General features: G+C 46.2%; 1 protein-coding gene and 1 pseudogene across 4 annotated transcripts in view; one reads left to right on the plus strand and one right to left on the minus strand.

The window, feature by feature from the left end:
• LOC134958617 (inter-alpha-trypsin inhibitor heavy chain H3-like) overlaps positions 1 to 20,612 on the plus strand; it is a 167,777-nt gene that overhangs the window by 5,158 nt on the left and 142,007 nt on the right. The window lies entirely within an intron of this gene.
• LOC134959270 (U2 spliceosomal RNA) lies at positions 2,247 to 2,351 on the minus strand (annotated as a pseudogene).

Genomic DNA, 20,612 nt, shown 5'->3' on the forward strand with positions numbered 1-20,612 from the left:
GGGGCCCCAGTACATTGCTGTGCCCAGGGGCCCACACTGCTGTTAAGACGGCCCTGCGTCTACGATCAGCAGTCTGCCGCAGACTAAGCTCCTGAACAGAATCTAGCGTGAAGAGGCTCCCCCTAATAAGAATGGCAACCCCTGCAGACTTACACTCACCCCCACCGGACCAATAGGAGGCGCCGTGAGACCACTGCCTGCCCAGATGTTTGTAGGACTTGGAGAAGGGAAGAGAGCATTCCTGCAACATGTACACATCACATTTCTGACTTTCTAAGAAAGTAAACACAGACTGTCTTCTAAGCTTATCCTTAATACTCCTCACATTAATGGTGAAAATAGAAAATGACGCCATTAGTTGGGGAAAAAAGAAAAGGCTAGGCAACAGTTACAATTCAACGTTTACGTTACCACTCCGTCGGGCGGGGCTTCCTCGGCATCGTGTGCCAGGTCCCCCTGCTCGGGTAGCGGCGAGTTGTCTCCCAGTATCTGGTCGAGTAAGGCGGCGGCGTTGGCCTCAAGCTCCTCCTCCCTGCTGATTGCCTCCGTCAGCGCCTCCATTTCTTCTTCCAGCTGGATCAGCTCGACCGCCAGTTTCTTAGAGGATTCGGGGTCCGCAGACGGACTGTCGAGCCCCTTCCTCTTGCAATTCCTCGTCGCGCCTGCAGTGGGCGTAAGAGGGGGAAACTCTACCAGGGAAGAGAGGGCAGGGGGGGCAGGGGTGGCTGGGTTGGGAGAGACAATGGGCTGGGTAGGAGAGTCGGAGGAGGGGTCAGGGAGGGTTGTGACAGTGGTAGGGATGGGAGTCACTGTCACAGGGGGTGGGCTGGTGGAGGTGGGGAGGGAAGTGGTGAGGGAGGATGGGAGGGGGGTGGGGTTGGCAGGTTTCTTACCCCCCTGCGGTTTCTTTTCCTTCTGCGTAGCAGAGGGCAGCAGCTTGAGGGCAGGGAGGGCACGTCCGGTCACCACAGCTGAGTAGGTTCTCGCCCTACTCGGGCAGTCCCTGTAGACGTGGTCCACCTTGCCGCACAGGTTGCAGGTTTTCCTCGTGGGGCAGTCTTTTGTCTCATGGCTGGCCATGTGGCAATTCTTGCAGGCCGGGACCTTGCAGTCCTTCATCACGTGGCCCGTCCCGCCACACTTCCTGCAGTTGCGTGGCTGGTCGGCGTAGTGGAGAAGTCCTTGGGATCCCCCCAGGGAGAAACACTGTGGGAGGTGCTTGACTCCTTCTGGGCACGAGGTGTCTTTTTGCAGTACGACGATCACCGCCCACTTTCCAGTCCAGAAGCTGTTCCCGTCCAGGATCCTTGTAGGGTCTCTCTTGACGGTGCAGAAATGGCTGAGAAAGGTGACGATGTCCTTGATGGGCGTATGTGGGTTCCGCATTGAAACCGTCACCCGCCTTTCCTCTCTTTGAATAGGGCAATTGCCCACAAAGCGGGAGAAAGGGGATTCGGGTCTCGCCGCTTTCACTGCCTCCCAGTACCTCTTGCAGATGGCAAGGGAGGCGAAGGTGATGTAGAAGATCCCCTTCAGGTAGTTCTGGATGCTGAGGGTTTCAGCGGTCGAGAAGCCCTGGTCCAGGATCATCTTCTTCCCAAAGGTCTCCACTGTCATGTCCGGCATCCGTCCATCCACCTCCTTCAGCTTCATCACCACGGTATGCCTCATCCAGGGCTCCAGGGACGGTTTATCCTTGGAGCTCACCTGGGTGGGCGCCGCTGGTGGTGTCGCTGCAGGGGTGGTGGCGCTGGATGCGGCCGATCCGGTGGGGCCTTTGGCGGGTTTCTTCGCCGATTTCGCCTGGCTCTTCCTGGCGGGGGTTGCTGGAGTGGAGGCAGAGGCTGGAGCAGCTGGGGCTGGAGCAGCGGGGGCTGGAACAGCGGCGGCTGGGGCAGCGGTGGCCATACTCACTTTCCCTTGGCGTAGGAGGCGGGGCGGTGGGTCAGCGCTGTCGTCGAGAGGAGGAGAGGCGGTCGGTCGCTTCAGAGGGCAGAGCCAGCAAGTCTAACCCTCCATTGCAGCTAGGGGGCAATGCAGAGCTTCTCCGGCGAAGTCCCTTTTCTCCACGCAGTCTTGCTGGTGGAGGGGGGTATCTTCTCCAGAGGGCAGAGCAAACAAGTCTAACCCTCTGCTGTAGCTGGGGGGCGATGCAAATCTTCTCCCTCTTCAAGCGATCTTCTCCTTCTCCTCGCAGTCTCGGCTTCGATTTCTCGGCTTCTCGGCCCGGGTGCAGCTTAGCCCTGAGAAGGACAATTGTCGGTCCAAGAAACAAGGTAGCACTGTCAGTCAGCGTGAACTGATAAGAACAGATACTACACTTGATCTTAGCCAAAAGGCCGAGAAGCGATGAAGGGCTATATTATGTGTAAATATATGTTCAGTATCTGCATGGAATATAGAAAACATCTATACAATGGTCTGATAACCTTTCTATATGTATACTGCCCTATGGAGACTAGCGGCAGCAATATAATCATTCAATGTGATAAACTACAAGCAAGACAACCAGCTGGCCTGGGAGGTGTTAGACAACCTGCGTCACACGAGGGGCACAAGTCTGTGTTCTGTCCTGCAAGTGTAATCACACCTGTATGTATTTGGGCTGATTTCATGGGGCACCTGTCCTTATGTATTGTTTTATTGCATATACGAGCCTTGTTTCCATACTGCGTATGAGATACAGAAGTGTGTAGGCATACAGGTGTCTGTGCATTGAGAACGTGTGTCCTTATGCCAGGAGCAGATGTGGCCAAGTGTAGGCGGAGTATAGTAAGGGGGTGTGATTCTGTTGCAGCAGCGTGGGTGAGTACGCCTTTAGGGGGCGGGTCTTATGACGTTTTCTGACGGGGCAATTTCCATTATCTTTTATAGAACATTTTTATAAAAGCGGTGAGCGTTGGTAAATGGCAAAACCCAATGAAATGAAAAACGAAGATGGAACTCGCTGAATATCCGTAACATAATGCAGACTTAGCGCCAATGGGCTAAGAAGTAGTAATGTCATATGGGGGGTGCAAGGGGACGAGGTGCGGGGGATGGGGGAAGGGATACGGTCATTAGGTTGACCACACTTAAGCAGACAGTCATTAGGTCTACAGGGTTTCTAGGTAGACATGGTCCCTAGGTTGACATGACAAAAGGTCGACATTAGTTTTTCACAATTTCTTTTTTCATTTTTTTAACTTTTTCATACTTTACAATCCATGTGGACTACAATTGGGAACGGTAACCTGCCCGAAGCACGGCGAGCCATGCGAGGGGACACGGTGCACTAATTGGGGTTCCCGGTCACTCTACGAAGTGATAATGTCAAATATTATCTTAAAACATAAAGCTATATCACTTGACTCGCTATTACCGTGGAGCCGCTATGGCCGCTAGACTTATTACACACACTACGTACTAAGTACGCTATTTGCGTACTGAGTATCGTATGGATACGCACTTAGCGTATCAGACGCTGTGCCGTGGGCACGACGCACACGCGGCACGTACGCACATGGATTCACGCTACGTACTAAGTACGCTATTGGCGTACTGAGTAACGTATTGATACGCTATTAGCGTATCAGACGCCGTGCCGTGGGTACAACGTACACGCGGCGCGGACGCACACAAATTGATATACAGTAAACCTTAAGTAATGAAACAATGTAAGGCTATGCTTATACTTTAAACCTTAGCAGCCTAGTACTGCAACGATGTAATACCTTAAAACCATAACAATGCTTATACACCTTATACTGTCAGGTCCGGGTGTTTTTGTGAATCCGTTAACCCGGGACCAACCACAGGTGTAGGTGCTGGGGTATGAAGAAAGCAGGGAGGATGAAGAAAGTTCCGTTTCATATATTTATTGAAAATAACAATTCAGTAAAGTGGTAAATGGCAAGTTATTAATCACCATAATATACTGACGTATTGCATGAATAATAGAAATAATATGCAGGATATATCTTAAAGAAAAAATAAAAGAAATGTTCATGGAATTGTGTTTAAAACAGGCTGGAGAATAAATGTTGAATTGTCCAAATATAAACAAGCTTTGATGCTGAACTGTAGAATGTGTTTAACTGGGTAATGCAGACATGAAGAAATAACTGTGAGAATTTGCAATGAAGTTTTGAGAGGTAACTGAGAGACTGTGAAGAATTATCCTTGTAATGGCAACATAGAAAGTAAAAGTACTAAATTGGGTTACTTGCGAGTTCCGGAGATCACTGTGAGACTGTAGCAGATGATATAAGTGATGAACGGGTTAAATGCAGAGCAGAACAAACGAACAGCTGAAGTTAATGGAATCCTCCAAACTCTGTATGGTTGAAAGCAGGCAGACAGGGTTTCCTCATGCAAGACTCTGGGAATCCAATTGTTACCAGTAGGTGCGTGATTAACTGACAGCACAGCGGGGAGCCGGTGGATCTTTAGCAGTGAAGGCTGCAGACGGGCCTCTGGGAACGGAGGCGATATCTGGACCACGGGAATCACACAGGAATGCACGGAGAGAGCTCAGAGCTAGAGCACAGCGTTGATACAACAAAGCACTGGCCCAGAGTAACATAATCCCAGCCTACTTAAAGGCAGCACAAGCACGGGATTGGCTTACACCTGCCCACAGGTGTTTTCACAAGTGCTCTGTATTACCTATTTGGTCTCCAACATGGCCACCTCCTATACAGCAGACACATCGCAGTGCCTTAGGCCATTTGGTCCCCGCACTCCCAGTTCCCAGACTCTGCATTACCTGTGCCACTGATCACGCCGCGTCCCCACACGGGCGCACAGCACCGCGAGCAACCGCACTGGCAACGGATGAACCCCAGAACCCGCAAAGGTGAGAGACCGGTTCGTGTCAGTACCCCCTCTTCTACGGGTGGTCTCCGAACACCTTTGAACCTTATCAGGATATTTGGAGAAGTATTTCTGTACCAGTCTTGGAGCATGAACATCTTCAGAGGAAACCCAGGATCTCTCCTCCGGACCGTAACCCTTCCAGTCGACCAAAAACTGTAAACGTCCATATCGGGAACGTGAGTCTACAATCTCTTTAACTTCAAATTCCTCATCTTGCACAGAGTCAACTTTAGGAGATTTTGACTGGGTAGTACGAAACTTATTGAGAATCAAAGGCTTCAATAAAGATGTATGAAAGGCTATAGGAATTCTCAAAGATGGTGGCAACTTGACTTTGTATGACACAGGATTGAGTACCTTTACAATGGGAAATGGACCAATAAACTTAGGAGCAAATTTCTTAGAAGGAACTTTGAACCTGAGATTGCGCGTAGAAATCCAAACTTGGTCCCCCACCTTGTAATTCGGTACAGCTTTACGTTTTCTATCTGCGAAAGATTTATAACGAGCGGAAGTTTTGACCAACGACTTACGCACACAACTCCAGATTTTAGATAGACGTTGAAGTTCTTGATCTGCTGCTGGAACCTCTAGGGCTGGCAATGGATGGAACTCTGGCACACGAGGATGAAAGCCAAAGTTAATATAAAAGGGCGTAGATTCTGAAGATGAATGGAAGAGATTATTATGAGCAAATTCTGCCAATGGAAGGTAGTCAACCCAGTCATCCTGTGAGGACGATATATATAGCCGGAGAAATGTTTCAAGGTCTTGGTTGACTATCTCAGTTTGTCCATCTGTCTGAGGATGATATGCAGAAGAAAAATTCAACTTGACATTTAAAGATGAACAAAGCGACCTCCAAAACTTGGCCACAAACTGTGTTCCCCGATCAGAGATGATCTCTCGAGGAAGGCCATGCAACTTGAAGATTTCAGAGATGAACAATCTGGCTAGTAAAGGGGCTGATGGTAACCCAGTTAATGGAATGAAATGTGCCATTTTCGAAAATCGATCCACTATCACCCAAATGGTATTTCGCCCTTTTGATGGAGGTAGATCATTCACGAAATCCATTGAGATATGAGTCCATGGTTGTTTGGGTATGGATAATGGATGTAATAAACCTGGTGGAGAACTTCTTGGACTCTTATGTTGGGCACATTTAGGACATGCTGCTATAAACTCTTGGACATCGGCTTTGAGACGTGGCCACCAATAAGACTGTTGAATAAATTTGAGAGTCTTTAGAACCCCAGGATGACCCATGAAGGAAGAGGAGTGAGCCCAGGTAAGCAGCCGTTTACGAAGATTTGTGGCGACAAAGGTCTTGCCAGGCGGAGGAACTGGAGAGGTTCGAGTCATTAAAAAGGACGTAGGATTCACAATGGCTTGATTCGTGGTAGCATCATTTGATTCAGAAGAAGCAAAGGACCGAGAAAGGGCATCTGCCTTTTTGTTCTGAGACCCTGGTCTATAGGTGAGCTTGAAATTGAATCGTGTGAAAAAAAGTGCCCATCTAGCTTGTCGTGGATTCAAGCACTGAGCTGACTGCAGATATAGAAGATTCTTATGATCAGTATAAACTGTAATGCGATGTTGTGCTCCTTCTAGAAGGTATCTCCACTCCTCAAATGCCAACTTGATGGCAAGTAATTCTTGCTCACCGATTGCATAATTACGTTCTGCCGGGAGGAACTTACGGGAGAAATATCCGCAGGGATGGACCTTTTTATCTTCAAAGACTTGTGACAACACAGCTCCTACTGCTTCTGTAGATGCATCCACCTCTAGTAGAAAGGGACGATTCAAATCAGGCTGTCGAAGAATGGGTGCTGACCCAAAGGCTTGCTTTAAATCAGAGAAGGCTTTGATTGCTTCAGAAGACCAGTTCGTAGGATTTGCTCCCTTGCGAGTTAGGGCTGTGATGTGAGCAGCTAACGAAGAATAATTCTTAATGAATCTCCTATAGAAATTAGCAAAGCCAAGAAATCGCTGAATTCCCTTGAGAGTTGTAGGAGTGGACCAATCTCGGATAGCTTGTACCTTACCGGGATCCATACATAGCTCTGATCCAGAAATGATGTAACCAAGGAATGGTATGGAAGATACTTCAAAGGTGCACTTCTCTAACTTACAATAAAGTTGATTTTTCCTCAGACGTGTCAGTACCTCTTTAACTTGGTGACGGTGAGACTTTAGATCCTTAGAGAATATTAGGATATCATCCAGGTACACTACTAGACACTTGTAGAGAAGATCACGAAAAAGTTCATTCACATAGCTTTGAAAAACTGCAGGTGCATTACAAAGACCAAAAGGCATTACAAGGTATTCGTAATGCCCATCCCGGGTATTAAAAGCAGTCTTCCACTCGTCCCCTGCCTGGATGCGGATTAAATTGTAGGCCCCTCGGAGATCCAATTTTGTAAACACAGTAGCTCCCTTTACCCGATCAAATAATTCTGGAATTAAGGGTAATGGGTACTTGTTTTTCACAGTGATCTCATTGAGTCCACAGTAATCTATGCATGGTCGTAACCCACCGTCCTTCTTCTTAATGAAAAAGAATCCGGCTCCTGCAGGTGAAGAAGATGGTCTGATAAATCCTTTGGTTAGATTTTCCTGTATATAATCAGACATAGCTTGCGTCTCTGGGATGGATAGCGGATAAATTCGTCCCCTAGGAGGGGTTTTACCCGGAACCAGGACGATTGGGCAGTCCCATTCGCGATGAGGAGGTAGAGAGTCTGCTGCTTGTTTACTGAAAACATCCGCAAAGGATTGATACACCGGAGGTAGGTCGGGAAGGCTAATTGACCGGAGAGGTACAATTGAGGCTAAACAGTCCTTGGTACAAGATTTACCCCACGAAAGGACTTCCATGGTTTGCCAATTAAGTTGAGGATTATGTTTTTGCAGCCAAGGTAAACCAAGTATCACATCTTGAGAGGCTTTGGGAATCACGTAGAAGGAGACGTATTCGGAATGGAGCACACCAACTTTCATCTTGAGACATACGGTTCGATGAGTAATTATACCATCTGGAATTCGACTTCCATCCACTGCTGTAACAGCAACTGCTGCTTCCAGAGGCATGGTTTGAACTTTAGACCGTAAGACAAAGGCTGAGGAGATGAAGTTCTCGGCTGCCCCGGAATCTAGGAGAGCTGAAACTTTCACTGTAGAACTTGGAACTTCTAATTGAATAGACAAGGTCGGCTCTTTCCCAGAACGTGATTCTAAAGTAACTCCTAGCTTAACCTCTCTTGAATAAGCTAGGAGAGAGAGTTTCCCGGTCGGAGTTTGCAGAATTTAACTAAATGTTCGGAGGACCCACAGTACATGCAGAGGTTACCATGTCGACGACGAAGTCGTTCCTCCTCTGTGAGGCAAGAGCGCCCAATCTGCATAGGTTCTTCTGTCGTTACCGGAGACTGTGATGAAGAATCTTGTCGAGGCCTAGGATGATAACGTGGACTGGATCACTCTGCCCTGGATTTCTCTAAACATCGCTCCCTGTAGCGTAGGTCAAGTTTGTTACAGAGAGAAATCAATTCATCCAGTTTAGTTGGCACATCCCGGATAGTTAAATCATCCTTGATTCTCTCTGAAAGTCCATTCCAAAACGCGGCGATCAGGGCCTCCTCATTCCAGTTTAACTCTGAAGACAACGTGCGAAACTGAATAATATATTGACTGACAGGACGTAAACCTTGACGTAGACGGAGAATCTCCAAAGATGCTGAGGTGGTCCTGCCTGGTTCGTCAAAGATTCTCCGGAAGGATGATACGAACTCCTTGTAATTAGAGAGGATAGGATCACCTCTTTCCCATAATGGTGATGCCCACTCCAGAGCCTGACCGGAGAGGAGGGCAATAATATATGCAACCTTAGAACGAGCTGATGGAAAACTGGCAGACAACAGTTCGAACTGGATCTCGCATTGATTCAGGAATCCTCTGCAAAGTTTTGGAGTTCCGTCAAACTTACTCGGAGAGGGTAACTGCAAGCGGGACATAGGCAGCGTCACAGGAGAAGCTGTAGTGGTAACTGGGGCAACCGGAGTTGGAATCTGGACTTGAGACGTTTTAATAGCTGTATGAAGAGTCTCTAAACGGTCTGCCATAGTTTGCATAAACTGCACTATTTGTCTCTGTATAGACTCCTGGTTTTCCAGACGGGAAAGGATATCTGACGTAGCACCGCCTCCTGCGAATTGGTCACTTGATGGATCCATGTGGCCAGTGCTTACTGTCAGGTCCAGGTGTTTTTGTGAATCCGTTAACCCGGGACCAACCACAGGTGTAGGTGCTGGGGTATGAAGAAAGCAGGGAGGACAAAGAAAGTTCAGTTTCATATATTTATTGAAAATAACAATTCAGTAAAGTGGTAAATGGCAAGTTATTAATCACCATAATATACTGACGTATTGCATGAATAATAGAAATAATATGCAGGATATATCTTAAATGAAAAATAAAAGAAATGTTCATGGAATTGCGTTTAAAACAGGCTGGAGAATAAATGTTGAATTGTCCAAATATAAACAAGCTTTGATGCTGAACTGTAGAATGTGTTTAACTGGGTAATGCAGACATGAAGAAATAACTGTGAGAATTTGCAATGAAGTTTTGAGAGGTAACTGAGAGACTGTGAAGAATTATCCTTGTAATGGCAACATAGAAAGTAAAAGCAGTGCCTTAGGCCATTTGGTCCCCGCACTCCCAGTTCCCAGACTCTGCATTACCTGTGCCACTGATCACGCCGCGTCCCCACACGGGCGCACAGCACCGCGAGCAACCGCACTGGCAATGGATGAACCCCAGAACCCGCAAAGGTGAGAGACCGGTTCGTGACATATACCAATTAATACGCTATAAAAGCCCTTTGCAGGAAAGTGAAAACACAACACCGGTTTGTGGTAAACCACTGGGCTCTAACACCGCAGTGGATTATTCAGAGAAAAAGGGTAAACAGATACAAGTTATACACTACAGACTAACAAGGAAATCTAAACAGAATAATAGAGAATAATGGCTACAGAGAATATACATACGTGGGGAATCGTTCGCAAGCGCGTCCTGGACCAGTCCTCAGCTATCAGGTAGAAAGCCTTCAGAGTCTTCAGTCCGGCCAGGCAACAGTGGTCTTTTTATACACAACATACATACACAATACAATGGTCACTGTAATCTCATTGTTCATTGGACACAGGGATATGTCTCTACATTACAGCAAAGGTCATAGGTGGATTTGAATAGGTAGGCGATGTCCTTCCCCAACTGCTCTGGTGGGAGGTATCCTCTGGATTCCCGCCGCACGTGTAATTTACAGCAAATACAGTTAATGTTCATAATCTACTTTTGCACATAACTATACGCAGGAGCAAGCGATCCTTTCTAACTAACACCGGAATGTTACCCTTAAAATACCCTACAGCTGGATACTAGACATCACCTTCCAACCTTTATCTGACCCTTCCTATCATGCAAAGACGAATCTCTCCGTCCAGGAACTGTTTAAACTAATATTACTTGCTGTCATGGTCTAGGGGAACTACATCTACAAAATGCACTATTTGGGTTAAATATGATATATTCTAATAGCACGCTACACGCTCACAAACTCCGCCGTAAATACACATATCATGCGCATGAGTCGCCGGAGCGTCTCTTACGCAACTTGCGGATATGTGCACGCACGGGGGACTGGGTGCACGAGCAGCGTGCATGGGGTTAGTACAAGGGATAGGTATAACAATATTTTTCGACTTTGACAGTCTACCCTTTGGCAGTCAACAATAACTGCCACTATCCAAACAGAAAAATATACACTACAATCTTTACAGATGGTTAGATTAAAAGGAAAACAATACAATACCTAAAAATGATTGGGTAGTGGGAGGAGAGGAGTAGGTGGGAAATGTATGACCTAGTGGGATAGTAAAAGCATGTATGTATGAAATTCATGTCTGAGGGGCATGTATCATCATGCCGTTCATGTTCTAGATAAGTTTCGAGGTATTGCGAAGTATACATTAAATCCTTCTTATCCCGTATTAAGGGTCTGTAAGTGGGCCAACAAACTCTACCGAGCTCTTTTCGGCTTCTTGTTCCAACAAATGGGGTGCACATTTTGTTGATGATACATGCAGGGGGAAAAATATGTGAATGCTAATATATGTACCTATATCACCTGTCGACTATGTGTGTCACTACCTGAAGGTTGTAGAGATGAAGATAAGACATGTGTCACAAATACATTCACATAATAATGTGTGCAATCATCTTTGGGTGTTGGTTGAAGTCTTGTCCGGATGGCTGTATCCTTGCTGTGGGTGGTAATCAAAGTCTTTCAAGTGTCCATAAAAAGTCTTTAAAGTCTTTAAAGTGTCTATCAAAGTCTTTTAGAAATGTCCATCAAAGTCTGTAGAAATGTCCATCAAAGTCTGTAGTCTTCTTCCGAATGGATGTCTTTTTGCCTTGGAGAAAAACAAAGGAGAAACGGGTGAAAGAAACGGACCGTGGAATCACGTCTTATCACAGCATTGTCTCAATTGATGGATCATAAATTAAACCAGTTTGTGTAACAATGCCCTCGCTCCTCAAACTCATCACTTTGGTACTGCGCTTGCACCGCATTAAAATCCGAACACATCTAAATATCAAACCAATCATTACGACGACTCCCAGGATACAAAGGAGAAACTTTCCTACATTCACAATAACATTTTGAGCCCATTCTCCTAAACCTGAGAGCCAATTGCGTGGGTTCAACCATGAAACCCAGCCAGTCAGTTCATTACTCACAGCAGTAAGGGTAAGGTTGTGTCTCCTTCGGAACTCCCATTTCAATTGCAAGATATCGTCCATCTTTTGATCTATGACCTCGGTGGGGTCATCAGTGCTGTTTGTAATGTACGTGCAGCACTTCACACCATACTGAGTTGCTAGGGTGACACAATACCCGCCTGTCACTGCTGTGATGTAATTGAGAACCATCCTGTGCTGGATCACTTCCTTTTTGTAAGCTTGCAATTCCCTCCCAGTATACCTGAAGGTGTCATCATACATCTCTGTGATATTGTCTATCAGGTTCGCTAGCGCATGCATATACCTAAAATTTATAATTCCTCTGGCAGTATGGGTGATATCTAACGTGAGTAGGAATTGAATCCAGGTGGATTCGTGGATCAAATCAGAGGCTGCGTGCTCTGTCCTATCTATAAGGTGTCTCTTAACGATGTGTTTGTAGTGAGTGTGAGTGTAAGGAGCTTGAGCATTGCGGTGAACGTCTTTCATCTTATTATGGGTAATGGTCATTACTTCTGGCAACACTCTACCAATGTAACACAATCCCTCTGAGTTTGGGGCAAGCCACTTATACGCCTTCCTCCCGCATATGAAATATGCATCATCGGGGAGAACATATGGGACAGAATATGACATCACCATATTGCAAACCTTCCAGGTGAAAAATCCTATCCCTAACTATCTCATTTGTTCAGTACACGTATCAGGCTGTATGATATGCGCACAGTACCCTGGAGATACTTCTCCAACCCGCATGGTCCTACTTCCTAGAGTGTACCTATACCGAAAATATCTCCCACCGTCGGCTATTTGGCGTATAAGTTCAGGGTCTACGGGCATTCTATCGGCTCTGTGTGAAAATGCCATGGTTTGGTTATTCCATGTCACTTCCCAATTTCCCGGCTTTCGGGGATTGGAAATGTTGAAACATATTAAGGACCTATCCACATGATATTGGTGGAGCTTCAAACTAGGAGGCCTAGAAATATTAAATTTCTTGACCACCGGTCTCCCACCCCTTAATTCAAGTACCTCATCTAGTGTTAAAGGGTACGGTACTAATCCTGACTTGCTCTGACCTTGAGGTACTTGTGAGCACACCCAGCATTCCGTTTGGTTTAAAACCTTACCCACTAATGAGTGATAATCACTCAATGGATGACGGTCCATGTTGATATTAAGGCTGGACTGACATCTCTGGATGCACCCGTCCTCAACTATGTTTTCACAATTTCTACAGATACAATTCTCCTCAGCTAATAACCCTTCACAATGTCTCCTAGTGTCATGACTACCAGATCGTTTTCTGATACTCGCCTTTGCTCGGTGAATGTGTTGCTCTTGGAATTCTACTAATCCGTCCTTGTCATCAGAACCCATTCCAGATCCTTTCTCGACCTCTCTGGTACTCTCACTGAAATAGACTGTTCTGGTCAACAGGAAAACCCGGAACGCAGTCTCTTGGGGTAAGTCCATCTTGCAGGAGGAGAAAGAAAGAGTGGTAATGGGAGGTAAAGAAAATAATAGAAAGGAAAGAAAACTGGTACGATAACCGCCTCTAGTCTTGTTGTTCTCCTTGCTCAGATGCCGTCTCAACAGTGCTGCCTCTCAGTCTTCCCGGAACGGACACTCCAGTGATACGATATTCTTTCCGAGTCAGCGACTTTTCTGTAGGGAGCATAAATCTTGCATTACCATTTGTTTAACTGTTGTGTGACATACCATCCGTAGAACATGAAAAAACAAAAAGAGAGAATAATAAAAAGAAAAAAATTGTCAGATTTCCGTTCAGCATCAGGTTGTCACACCAACATGTCTATCGGTATCTCTGCACAGTCTTCCCCCACCAGTATTTCCACTCTCCACCCTCTGTGCATGGCCAGGCACAATGATGCTGGTGAGAAATACTGGGGTTGGGCAGACCTCTGAAAAGACCGAGTAGACATGTGACGTTTGAGCAGGGGTGTATCTACCTATTGGCCAGGATGGCACTCGCCAGGGGCGCCAGGCAAGGAGGGGGCGCCGCCTGGCTTTGCCACCCTCGGCCAAAGGATAGAAAAGCAGTACTGTCAGACTTTACCTGGTGAGAGTCTGTTAAATGCTGAAGCGGCGCTGGTGTCCGGCAGCACCGCACTTGTAATCAGACTCAAAATAAACTACAGCTCCCAGCAGCCCTTGTCAGGCTGTGGGAAAGGTGGGTTAGAGGGGAGGGATGGTGTAACGTGAATACAAGACACTACTGTGCGGTGTAATGTGAATGAGGGACACTACTGTGTGGCATAATTTGAATTGGAAGTGCTATTGTGTCCACGCCCTTCCCCCACAAGACCATGCCCCATTTCCAATGCTCACACCTTATTCCAAATGTGTGTAGGGAGGGCGCCAGCCCCTTACTTTGCCAGGGGCGCTCGGACCCCTAGATACACCCCTGCATTTGAGCTGTAGTTTTGTCGGTGAACGTCAGAGATGAAGAGGAAACATTTAAAGATAAATCACAGAGTTTACCTGACCGCCCCTGTATCTACAAGGAATGATCTACCAACTACATCAACTGTGACCTCAGGTTCACTTCCAAGGCTAGCAATTAACTTCACTGGCTGCAGACTGCAGGTGCGGCCCAAAATTTTTCATATGTTATCCCTGATCCCAATTTCGTGCGTCATACTGTGTGTCATGTTCTGGTCTAGGGGGTTGATATACCTTATGTGGGTCTTTAAAATTACAGTTTCGTGCTTAATGTCCTTCTCTCTGACTGTTAAAACATTTTACCACATACGACTTACCACCAGGGGTCTGGGGTTTAGGCTGATGTGGCTTCGTTGTCAGGGCTTTTATACTTACTGTCATCAGCTTATCCCCCTGTGACTCCCTGTGCCTAATGATGTTCCGATCATGCTCAATAGCGGACTCTCTTAACGCAGCCACCGAGATACCTCTCCAACTTGGTTGAGTGGTTTGTACCCTTGTTCTCAACGTTTCCTTTAACCCGTCCATTAATACGGACACCGCTACCTCCCTATGATGTACATTATCCTTAATGTCTTCGATCCCAGTAAATCTAGCCATTTCCTGCAGTGCTCGATGGAAATAGTCAGAAGCAGTTTCACCTTCTTTTTGTCTAATGGAGAAGATTTTATCCCACTGGACAACAGTTGGGAAATATACTCCTAACTGCAGATTGATCTGTTTTACGTTCTCCTGATTGTATTCATCAGTGAGAGGTACTTCTGCATCTAATTTACAGTCAGCAATGAATTTCACAGGGTCAATATTGGAGGGCAAACATGCCCGAAGCACTGTCCGCCAATCTTTGTTATTGGGTTCTGTGACGTTACCTAGTTCTCTAATAAACCTCTGACATGCGGCTAGATCTTTCCTGGGATCGGGAAATTCAGACATAATTGTCCTCAATTCTGTCTGGGACCAGGGGCAATGCATAGCAATGTTCCTGACGGGAGTGATTCCCAGAGCGTCAGTCTTCCCATTGGGGACTGCGATTCAGTTCAATTACATAATTCTGGGTTGCTTCTACAATGTGAGGTGCAATTGTCTCTGCATAATGTACAGTACCGTACTTACCTGTGGACACGACCTCACCTGTCCCTCCGCTAGGGGCCTTTGCTACTGCTCCTACTGGTTGGGCCGTTCCCACTTGAGTATCTTGTATGGTGGCTGCTAGAGAGAGTGCCGATATCGTGCTGGGCTCATCTACTTGGTCGCAGTCCTGAGGGAAGTTTAAGATGGGATACAACTTGCACGGTTAGCATTAGCATAAATACATTTATCTACTTTACTCTTATCGTCATTAATACATTTATTAAGTGCACTCTTATCGTATATCAGTATGCCATTCTCTGTAGCCATTTTCTCCCCTGTAATGTACGGTGGTGGTGGTGCAGTTGCTATCAGTTTCCTGCTAGGGTTGGAACCAGCTGCTTGAGCTAATCCCCGTTGTATATCACCCTCCTGTTGCCATAACTGTAAACAATCATAATGTCTAATCCTTTGTTTTCTGTATTTTATCAGACATATCCTTCTCCTTAAATTTTGCAACACCTCATGACTAAAACTGCCTACCTTAGGGAATGGTTCCCTATCTTCCACAGTCATACGTTCCCATTCATTGCATAAGACCTCTGCGTGAGATCCATATTTCTCACACATTATGTACCTCGCTGACCCTTTGGGCCGCGGAATATCAACCTGAACCCTGGTTGATCGTCCCTTACTTGAGCAACTGGCCCCCATTCTTTGCAGGTATTGCTAATTCCTACAAAAAAACAAATTACTCAGAGGTTAAGGCGACGGTGAAAGTTCTCCGAGCGCTCTCACCCACTCACGCCCACGTTGGCCAATACACCTACACACTGTGCCCAATGCTGGTCGTACCCAACCTAGGGCCCTGCGTAACCTCTATTTACTGAGAGTGTGTGGGAGTGACTTACCCTTCCCAGTAAATATCAGTTGTTGGAGATTTCCTGAGTGACCAGCGAAACTCCCTTAAAATAAAAAAACCTGTTACACAAATCACGTCTGCGTGTACAATTAGCGTCTATGATCCCGCGATTTTACGCAAATGGTGTAATGGGTATCAAGTTGAACTAACTATTGCATACACTAACGCGCGGTACAGTCGCACTGCGTATAAATAACTGTTACTTATCCGCTATACGACCAATGGAATCGTTTTTTCAGGCTGCGAAACCTCAGCCGGAGCGTATCTGAATGGGCCTGTATGGGTACTACGCAAACCCCCGGGGCTGCGCTCTCACCGCTGACCTTTCTCAGGCCACGGTTTTCAGAGCTTCGCTTGACTTAGTCAGCGGATTTCTGACTTCGCTGACCTCTTGGTCTGCTGTTATACTAATTGCTCCTTTATACCTTATACAATGTTAACGTGAGAAAGCCACTCCCACGCCACCAAGTGTCCACTCACCTGATGTGGTCTCCTACGGGATCCCGAATTCTGGGTTCACAAAACCTTTATTTGCACACTCACGCTCGTTCACTCATATACACTTTGATCTTTCTGTACAGAAAATTAACTTTCATTCAGGTGAAACAGCCTAGTCCCAGAGGTGACACAATAAAAGAAGGTTCTTTAAACTAAATATTGGAAACTGAACAAATTTGTGCTATTGTCGCGTGGCTACCGTATCGCCTAAACTGAAACAATGCTATTGTGTGATTTGTATTAAGTGGGCGTACCTGTACGCACGTTGCGTAAAATACGCCACGTGTGTAGGCCTTTACGTTGCGTACTCAGTCTCGAACGTTTTTTCCGAAACACGTGTACAATGGCCGTATACGTCCGCAGTAATACAAATACCACACTTCTATAAATGTAAACGATATTTAACTATAATCGCTTACCAAACAGCACACAGTATCTCCTGTATAAACCTTTATAACTAGGCCAGGATGCGTTTGTGTTTTACACGTACTCCCTTAAATATTACTCTATATTTTAAACTAAATAGCAACAAATTTCTCAGCACGGGTCAAAATGGATCTAATAATCAATGCTAATGGCAACAAGCGAGTAGATATGCAGAATACACAAATAAAATACAGGTGTGTGCGTGTGTTACGTGTGTTGCATGCGCAGTTGGCACCAAACAGAAATTTCACAGATTTAAAAAACAATAGCTTTACGTTCTTACCTTTCGGATCCCACCAGCATCCCTACAAACCATGCGGAGCAGAGGCTTATCTAATCAGCACCAGTGTATCCACCTGACCAATAGAAGGCTAACAGGGGATACCTTCCCGCCCTTTGCTGATAGATAAAGTCTGCCTTGTCCTGCTAGGCTGCGGATATGAGGAGGACCGGACAAAGCCACCAATTGATAATGTCAAATATTATCTTAAAACATAAAGCTATATCACTTGACTCACTATTACCGTGGAGCCGCTATGGCCGCTAGACTTATTACACACACTACGTACTAAGTACGCTATTTACGTACTGAGTATCGTATGGATACGCACTTAGCGTATCAGACGCTGTGCCGTGGGCATGACGCACACGCGGCACGTACGCACACGGATTCACGCTACGTACTAAGGCTTATCTAATCAGCACCAGTGTATCCACCTGACCAATAGAAGGCTAACAGGGGATACCTTCCCGCCCTTTGCTGATAGATAAAGTCTGCCTTGTCCTGCTAGGCTGCGGATATGAGGAGGACCGGACAAAGCCACCAATTGATAATGTCAAATATTATCTTAAAACATAAAGCTATATCACTTGACTCACTATTACCGTGGAGCCGCTATGGCCGCTAGACTTATTACACACACTACGTACTAAGTACGCTATTTGCGTACTGAGTATCGTATGGATACGCACTTAGCGTATCAGACGCTGTGCCGTGGGCATGACGCACACGCGGCACGTACGTACACGGATTCACGCTACGTACTAAGTATGCTATTGGTGTACTGAGTAACGTATTGATACGCTATTAGCGTATCAGACGCCGTGCCGTGGGTACAACGTACACGCGGCGCGGACGCACACAAATTGATATACAGTAAACCTTAAGTAATGAAACAGTGTAAGGATGTGCTTATACTTTAAACCTTAGCAGCCTAGTACTGCAACGATGTAATACCTTAAAACCTTAACAATGCTTATACACCTTATACCGATTAATACGCTATAAAAGCCCTTTGCAGGAAAGTGAAAACACAACACCGGTTTGTGGTAAACCACTGGGCTCTAACACCGCAGTGGATTATTCAGAGAAAAAGGGTAAACAGATACAAGTTATACACTACAGGCTAACAAGGAAATCTAAACAGAATAATAGAGAATAATGGCTACAGAGAATATACATACGTGAGGAATCGTTCACAAGTGCGTCCTGGACCAGTCCTCAGCTATCAGGTAGAAAGCCTTCAGAGTCTTCAGTCCTGCCAGGCAACAGTGGCCTTTTTATACACAACATACATACACAATACAATGGTCACTGTAATCTCATTGTTAACATGTCTCTACATTACAGCAAAGGTCATAGGTGGATTTGAATAGGTAGGCGATGTCCTTCCCCAACTGCTCTGGTGGGAGGTATCCTCTGGATTCCCGCCGCACGTGTAATTTACAGCAAATACAGTTAATGTTCATAATCTACTTTTGCACATAACTATACGCAGGAGCAAGCGATCCTTTCCTAACTAACACCGGAATGTTACCCTTAAAATACCCTACAGCTGGATACTAGACATCACCTTCCAACCTTTATCTGACCCTTCCTATCATGCAAAGACGATTCTCTCCGTCCAGGAACTGTTTAAACTAATATTACTCGCTGTCATGGTCTAGAGGTACTACATCTACAAAATGCACTATTTGGGTTAAATATGATATATTCTAATAGCACGCTACACGCTCACAAACTCCGCCGTAAATACACATATCATGCGCACGAGTCGCCGGAGCGTCTCTTACGCAACTTGCGGGTATGTGCACGCACGGGGGACTGGGTGCACGAGCAGCGTGCATGTGCATGGGGTTAGTACAAGGGATAGGTATAACAATATTTTTCGACTTTGACAGAAGAAAACACCAATTTTTGTAAAAACTTTTTTCATGTCGACCTAGAGTCCCTGTCGACCTAGAAACCATGTTGACCTTACTATCAACCAATAGTGGTCGACCTAGACACTGTCGATCTAAGTCTAGTCTCTCTAACATACCTTGCCCAAAACGCGAGGGGACGCGGTACACTAATTGGGGTTCCCGGGCACTACAAAGAAAATGACACCCAAAAAATAAAAAAAATATCATGTCCACCTAGAAACCCTGTCGACCTACTGCATGTCGACCAATAGTGGTCAACCTAAGTGTTGTCGACCCAATGACTCATACCGTGGGGGAAGGGGTAAGTGGAAGGCACCGTATGGTGAGACTATTCCAGTCTCGTTCTGCTGTTTGGTGGAGATCTCTCTTGCCCCGCATTGTCACTGTCTGGCTCCCGGTAGCAGGAGGAGGGTAAAAGATGGATCCATACTAAATTCTCACACACCCGAAAAAGCCGGATCCAAACAAAGTATATAGGAAAACTTGGATCCATACCAAATTCTCACACACTGAATCCATGCTAAGTATATTAATATAAAGAGCCGTCCAGTTGTCCGTCCAAGTTGCAGTGTGTTTGGGCTTACACGCACAACGTTATCAAACTGACGGAACTTATGTTGCAAAAGCCTCCGTGGAGCACACAGAACCTGAAATGCTGCCGCTTGCTGGGTCCAGTAAGGTCCTGGTACCTCAATAACCAGAGGCTAGAAGGCGTCTGACACCGGTCTAGAGCAGTGTTTCCAACCACAGTCCTCACGGTACACTAGCAGTCCAGGTGTTAGTGATATCCATGCTTGAGCAGAGATGATTAAATCAAAATAGCTACTAATGAAGTCTCCTGTGCTTAAGTATGGCTATCTTTAAAACCTGGACTGTTAGGCTGGGTACACACCTGACTGACACGTCGGTGGACCCGCCGTCGCACCAATCTAGCAGTCGATCAAGGTAAGTGTACACACCAATTGGACGCTCGATGTGCCAGACAGGATACACAGCTGGGTGGGTGTTGAATTTGCCCATCCACCTGTGACATCAGCCCCCCCCCCCCCCCCCCCGCAGCAAGAGAACGGGCGGTTGGCAGACTGACAGTACACACAGCCAGATGTACCGATACATCTGCAGATTTATCGGCCGTCGGTTGTGCTGCACGGCCGATACAATATGTCTGCATGACGTTCAGAGACATACTGGGGATACGCACCTGCCAACGGGCTCCCGATATGTCGTCTGTTTGAACGGCGAGTATCGCAAGGGCCACCATACGTCAGCCATCAACTGGGGCAATTTGCAGTTCTGCAGATGCTTGTGCAAATAAATCTGCAATGTATGGAGTTCACGTATCGCGGATTGAGAC

Source organism: Pseudophryne corroboree, chromosome 9 (assembly GCF_028390025.1).
Source record: "Pseudophryne corroboree isolate aPseCor3 chromosome 9, aPseCor3.hap2, whole genome shotgun sequence".
NCBI classification, from domain to species: Eukaryota; Metazoa; Chordata; class Amphibia; order Anura; family Myobatrachidae; genus Pseudophryne; species Pseudophryne corroboree.